This window comes from Magnolia sinica, chromosome 11, assembly GCF_029962835.1.
Source record: "Magnolia sinica isolate HGM2019 chromosome 11, MsV1, whole genome shotgun sequence".
Classification (NCBI taxonomy): Eukaryota; Viridiplantae; Streptophyta; class Magnoliopsida; order Magnoliales; family Magnoliaceae; genus Magnolia; species Magnolia sinica.
The window spans coordinates 72,853,545-72,861,048 of record NC_080583.1 but is presented as its reverse complement, the minus strand read 5'-3'; the positions used below and the strand labels follow the sequence as shown (position 1 = coordinate 72,861,048).

Here is a 7,504-nt window from a genome sequence, read left to right as displayed (position 1 = left end):
TCCATTCATTATTTTTCTCCTGTGGTGTGGCCCACCTAAGATTTATATCCCTATAATTTTTTTATAAAAACATAAAATGATCTTTAAAAATGGATTAACGGAATGGATGAAACACTTACATCATAGTGGGGCCCACAGAGCACCGACCACCAGCCATGGGGCTGGTGTTAGGGGAGTAGCCAATCCGTCTCCCTTTTGAACCGTTCGTACAACTCGGAGTTCGAGGAGTGTCAGCGCTTGTCTTCGAGCGCCACGTATCCGCTCGAAGGAACAGGCAGGGGCATTTTCGACCTTTGGCCGTACAGCTGGGGCTTACTCTAGTGAGGTAAAAAGAAGTGAGCTTCAAAACGTAAATGGGTCATAAATGAGTCGTACACTAGTAAATTTCTCTATTATCTATGCATTAAGGAACAGTTCAACGGTCACCGGTACTCGATCAGGGTCATAAGTACACTGGCATGTGTTAGAAATTTTCCCTGATCCGAGGGTGTAATTTGGTCAGATTCCGACGGTCTGAGTCCTTAGATTTGGCCTGCAAGTGAGCGACTCAATTCACTTAAGTTCTTGTTCATTTTTTAAAGATATTTGCGTTTCTCACACACTTCGCTCTGGGCTCAAGTTGTGTGTTTCTAGGTATTATTAGGACTTGATTTCCGAGGTGGTTGTCAAGTCCAACAAAATGGTCATAACCGTATAGTTTCAAGATAATCGGACTTTCGACGCGCGGTCCAGGTCTGATACGAAGTTTCGGTGTGCTCCCAAAAGCAACCGGGTTTAGAGACGGGTCCTAAGTTTTAAGGTAATGCAGCGTTAACGATTTTAGTTTTGTGTCTTGTAGTTCGTATTTAAAGCGATTAGTGCTAATTCCACAGTAATCTCGTTTAGCACTTAGTTAATTTCGTTTAATTTTTAAAGGATTTGGTCCTTAGTGATTTCAACCTGGTGGTACTCGGATCTTTATACGGATTTTTCCGAGACGTTACACTGAATTTCAACTTTTTCCAAATGATGGCCAGAAGCCATCATGGCCTATTTGCAAGTAATTGGTAAAACAAGCCAGCCCTAACTGTTCATCTATCAATAACTTCTGAATCAAAGGCCCAATGTAATCAATCGAGTCTAAATCTCTTTATGACCATTGCGAGTGGCCTTTGTAAATGGATTTGAGCCACATTTATAAAGTTTTGGGCCTTTTGACAGATCTAGCTGAGATTTTTATTTTTATTTTTTAATTATTTTTGTGCAATACTCATGGACAGTACTTCCGTAATCTTTCAAAATCTTTGTCGTTTTCAATTTATCCCAACTCAATTACTAAATTATCATAATTTTAATGCAAATGTTAAGTATAGGGCTCTCGACAGCGGCCAGGCCAGGGCAGGCTTCATGTTTGCCCAATCCCAACCCAGAATCCTCAAGGCTAGCCCAAGCCTCACCCATGTAAATAAATAAATATCTAATATATAATGTTTACATGGACACGACCAGCACGGCCTAGCTCATGTCTATTTGCACGTACTAAATCATCATCATAATCACCTTCTAAACCTTATCCCAACGAAATTGGGTGGGCTGTGTCATACCCTGAAAATGGAGCTCAGGCCCCCATACTCTGCTCTTGTAATGGGATTGGAAAATTTTAAGTGATTTTTTTTTTAACAGTTGGTAATCCAATGAAATAAGAGGGCAACTCAAATTTTTTATTTTACGAAGTATCATTTACAAGTACTACGAATACATGAGTTTCAACTCATACACCGCAGGAATCCAAAGAATGAAACATCAGAGTGCAGCTAGTATAATCCATGCTATGCTACTCTTTCAGTCTCCCAACCTGAAAAAAAATAAAAATACGGAAGCCATGAGCTAAAAAGCCAATGGAAACAACATAGAATCTATCATGTGTGCGGTATTTCTATGACATATCATAAAACTTACCACTATCAGAGTGGGCAATGATACTCATATGCAATGCCATATAATGCCGATGAACATGATACAATGCAATCATGTATGCCACACATCGCCATATATCCAACACATCTCAATATAGTTATTCGATGATTCATTATCCTCTGGAATCACCAGATCCAGTACTCAAATCAACTATGGTGTCCAGGCTCGCATACCCGACCTCAACGATGGGGGATCAAATCAACCAAGGTCCCTTGATTAATTCCACCCGGCCCAAACGGTAGCAGATCCTTTTGTAAATCAACCGTAGTAGGCGATTGGACCCAGACTCATTTTCTACAAATCAACTATGCCAGGCTGGTCAGACCTTAACCCATTTTGCAAATCAGCCATGCAAGCCGGTCAGACTCCTCATCTGACCTCGACAATGGGAGCTCAAATCAACCATGGCTCATGCCATCCACTGGGTCCAACGTTAAGGCACTCGATTGGTATAAATGAAATTTAGGAAATTTCACCCACAGGGCTCAAGAGTTCTTGGTCCCCAGTATAGACATGTAGATTTTCGGTGATCCAAACACGAATGAATCTGTGTTATCAAATTCATCATGATATGCCATAACATCCCATTGTGCATGATTATGCCATGTTTACAATTATATCATGATCCAACATATATGAAATACACCTAATCATCCAGTGCTTTAATCATGCATATGCGATGCATAAGTGCAATCATGCTCATGTTTCATCTGCATACACAATGTACCCCAATCAACTAGAGTTCCAACCAAGCATGTACCCAATCAACCAGGGTTCTAGTAATGCATATGCATTGTACCCAATCAACTGGGCTACCATCCAACATAAACTATGGCCCCTTAATCCACATATAATTAATAATGATCATGGCATATAAGTCCATATATAATCTTTACAATAACCATGGCCCATCAGTCCATCTATGTGAGCACTGTGTGATCCCAATTATAAAGTCATGCACATGTTCTTTCATATACTCCATCCATGCATGACATGCATCAAATCAACCATGATGTGTATGTATGCATGCCTTGTGTATAAAAATGTAATGATAAAACATACTAGCACTCGGGTAGCCCCACTACAAATATACAAAGTATGTACAGTCATACAAGTTTGTGCTCTCTACTTAGTACGTAATTACATCCCGTGATCATATGATTCAATAGTCATCATACCCAAGCTAGGCCACACATTCCAACACACTCACTCATGGTGAAGCATAAAATATCACATGTTATGACATAGCGTTAAGTCACATATTTAAGGGATCATGTTCTTAGCATATTATCATATGGTTAAGTGGTCACAATTCCACACATCATCACATCGTTAGGTAGCCATAACTTACCTCATCCATCACATAGCTTAAGTGGTCACAATCTATCATATCCATTACCACTACTTAGCATATAAGCCAACACTCGAAATTATATGGTTCAAAAAGGACCACCATACTATAACATGCATGGTTAATCCACCCGACATACTACTCATAGTGAAGCATCATCATTATACTATGGCATGCATAGGTAAACCATGCACTTGGTGTATTACTCAAAATAAAGCATGATACATAACAAACCACATTTCACTTCATATGGTTCGATGGTCACACATATATCACAAATTCACTTAAGTGTAGTGGCCATACACATATCCCAAGTTCATATGGTCCAGTGACCACATATAGTTAAGTGATCACACATTTATTACAAGGTTCCATGGTAAAGTGGCCACACAATTCATATCAATTCACATAATCAAAGGCCACATACACATATCATAAGTACCATGTCTGAGAGGCTACACAACTAGCATGGTTCATATATTCGAGTGGCCACACCAATATCTTAAGTTCACATGGTCCCATGGACATTCAATTATCTTAGAACATATGGTTTTTTTTTTTTTTTTTTTTTGAGAGGAAACTTGCAATTTCATTAAAAGGAAGAAAACGAAACAAAACGGAGAGAGAAGAGCTGCTGAGAAATCGGCAAAGCGAACTCTCTTCACAAAACAGACTACCAACAACAGGGAGAAAAAGAAAAAAACAGCCCATTCGGTGATGTAGAAGTGGACTTTAGCCACTATAGATCCCACCAAATTGGAGGTTCCTTTGAAACATCTCTCATTATGCTCTTTCCATATTGCCCACCACACCGCTAGCAGGGCCAATCTCCAAAAATCAGATTTTTGCTTACCAATGGAGACCCCATGCCACGCCTTTAAGAGCATACCTGTAGAGTTTGGAAGGCACCAAGAAACACCAAACCAAGAGAAGACTGAGGCCCAGATCTCAGAGAGGATAGGGCAGTGAATGAAGAGATAATTAACCGATTCAGCGTCGCCCATGCAGCAGAGGCAGATGTTAGTGAGCATCATTCCTCTTTTCCTCAACTTATCAACTGTTAACACCTTAGCCTTTCCCACCAACCATCCGAACACGGCTATTTTCAGGGGGAGCTTCTATTTCCAGATCTTGTCTGTCATGGAGAGAGTTGCGGAAGCGAGCGCACTTCTGATGGAATGATAGAGAGACTTAACCAAGAGCCTACCCAATTTGTCAAACTTCCAAAGCAGGCTATCAGCCGCAGAGAGGTTAGGATTAACCGTGCTGAGGCGATGAAGGAGCTCAACATACTCATCAATTTCTCTGTCTTTGAGATTTCTTCTGCAGACAACTATCCAGATAATCTCAGCACCTGAGGGGTGAAGAGAATTGGCAATCAAGATAGATTTATCGGGGGCCAATCTATAGATGCGCAGGAACTTGTCTTTAAGGGCAGAGTCCCCCATCCACGTCTTCCCAAAATCGAATCTTGTCACAATTTCCAACCGAAAAAATCGTACCTTTGAGGACATAAGATTTGGACGCTATGATGTCTTTCCATTGAGCAGAGGCCCTATAGGCCGAAGACTCCTTTGTCCACCATCCTCCTGCTGACGTCCCATATTTACTTTTAACTAGCACATTCCACAGCTTCCCCTCTTCTGTACCCAGTCGCCAAAACCATTTGCCCAGGAGGGCCTGATTCATGGTTTTAAGCGATCTAATGCCTGCACCACCATCCTAAACTGACTGGCACACCTTGTTCCAGGCCAGCAGGTGGAACTTTTTCTTGTCTTCAAAACTGTGCCACTGGAAACCACATCAAAGATTTTCGAGCCTTTTTAACACTGAGGATGGACTTTTAAAGAGAGACATGAAGTAGAGAGGAAGGCTGGAGAGCATGGCTTTGATCAGAGTTATGCGGCCACCCAAAGACAGGAATCTGCATTGCCAGCGCACCTGGAAGGATTGGACTCTGTCTAGAACTTTATCCCAGAGATGTTTTGGAGGCTTTCCCATGCATAGGGGAAGACAAATGAATGTCGACGGGAGTGAAGCTGTTGAGCAGTTGAAGAGGTCAGCAAAGCATTGAGTCTCGGCATCTTCCAGGTTCACTCCGATCATTTTGGATTTGGAGAGGTTGACTTTGAGGCCCGAGACGGCCTCGAAACTCCGGATGATCATGCGGAGGTTGTTGTTCTTGTCCTGATCAACTTTGCAGGAGAGCAGAATATCTTCAACAAATTGAATGTGGGTTATTGGCGAAGCCATCCCTCTAATGTGGCAACCTGAAATGATACCAGCAACCTGACCAGCAGTAAGCATTTTAGAAAAAGCTTCCACAACAATAAGGAAGAGGAATGGAGAGAGAGGGTCTCCCTATCGTAAGCCCCTGAAGCAGCCGAAGAAGCCCTTAGGGACGCCATTGAGAAGAACCGAGAAGTGCGCCAATCCTACACATTCTCCGATCCACCCACACCACTTGGGACCGAAACCCATTTGCTGCATCATGTAGAGGAGAAATTCCCAGTCTACGTGGTCGAAGGCTTTCTCCAGATCCAGATTGCAAAGAACACTTTTAGCTCCCAATTTGAAATACGAATCAAGGCATTCGTTAGCGATTAAAGCGCTATCAATGATTTGTCTGCCGGGGATGAAGGCACTCTGATTATCAGGGTTGATTGTTTCCATCACCCTCCTTAATCTGGAGGCTAGCACTTGCGCTAAGATTTTGTAAGAAGCACCAAGGAGGTTGATTGGCCTAAAGTCCCGCATAGAATTAGCACCCGGGGATTTAGGGATGAGAGCTATGAATGTAGCTCCAAGCTATTTTGATAGACGACCTCGATCGTGGAATTCATTGACGAAAGCCATGATATCCACCTCCAAAACTCCCAGAACGAGCGGAAGAACAAAATTGGAAACCCATCGGGCCCAAGGGCTTTATCTCCCCCCAAAGCTTCAATCGCCTTCTTAACTTCTTCGACAGAGAACTTGGATTCGAGACAAGAGGACTGATCTTTGGATAGAGCAGCGAAGTCGAGGCGATCGATCTTTGGTCTGACCCAGTCTTCTTTGAGGAAGAGAAGTCTGAAATACGAGATGGCTTCTTCAGTGATTTGCTGCCTGTCTTCGGTGGGAGTCCCATTGATCAAAAGGCAACCGATTTTGTTGGCTCGATATCAGGCACTGACGATGGAGTGAAAGTACTTCGTATTTTGATCGCCTTCCTTGATCCATCTACAGCGCGATTTCTACATCCACGCCATTTCATCTGTCAAAATCCTGGTCGAGTAATTTTGGATAAGCTTTGATCTTTTGGTCCAATCAGTCGCATTAGAATCCAATTCAGTAGCCGTATCCATCTCCTGGAGCTCAGCCAGAACAACATCGGTATCTTTATCCCTTTTTCGGAAAACAAATTGATTCCAAACTTTGAGCTTCTCTTTCATCATCTGAAGTTTCTTGCAAATTCTGAAACCCGCAAAGCCTTCCACAGTAAAACCTGCCTACCACTCTCTAATCAACCGATGAGAGCCTTCTTCTTTGAGCCATGCCACCTCAAATCTGAAAGGCTTCGGGCCCCAATTGACAGAGTCGATGGCTAGGAGAACTGGATTGTGGTCTGAAGTGGGCCTAGGAAGAAGAGATTGGGAAACGAACGGAAACTGGTCTAACCAATCTGGCGAGATCAGGAATCGATCCAACCTAGCAAAAATGGGGTCGACTCTATCGTTAGACCAAGTAAATGAAGCCCCTTGTAATGGAAGGTCCACCAATCAAGGTGTCCCGTATCAGTATCGGTTGGCGTAACGGTGACCTCCAAAACCGATACGGATACGGGGGCGTAACGGTGATACGGGGGCGTAACGGCCCGTAACGGCGCAAAATTTTTTTTTTGCCAAAAAAATATGAAAAAATATGGATTAAATCCGAAATATTCTAAGCATTCCAAATATGCATTCATTTATAAATTGGAACATGTTTATGGTGGTGTAACGGTCCACTCTTTAGTGAGAAGTTGTATCGGACTGTCTGATGAATTTATGAACCAGATAACCTGAATTTGACTACAAATTTCATATATTTAATTTTCTAACTATCTACTATCAAGGATAGATATATTAGAATGAATGTAATATGAAAATATCTTACATTTAGGTGTTTGCAATTATTTTTGAGGGCCAAAATTCATGCGTAAATAGAAAAAAAATA

At 42.0% G+C, this 7,504-nt stretch overlaps 1 protein-coding gene across 4 annotated transcripts in view; it reads right to left on the bottom strand.

Moving 5' to 3' along the window:
• Positions 1-1,679: 1,679 nt before the first annotated feature.
• LOC131219340 (probable inactive purple acid phosphatase 1) overlaps positions 1,680-7,504 on the bottom strand; it is a 41,797-nt gene continuing 35,972 nt past the window's right edge. For all 4 annotated transcript variants that reach the window (XM_058214430.1, XM_058214431.1, XM_058214427.1 and 1 more), the window contains exon 14: positions 1,680-1,834. The gene's annotated coding sequence lies outside the window, so the exon portion shown is untranslated. The remainder of the gene's footprint in view (positions 1,835-7,504) is intronic.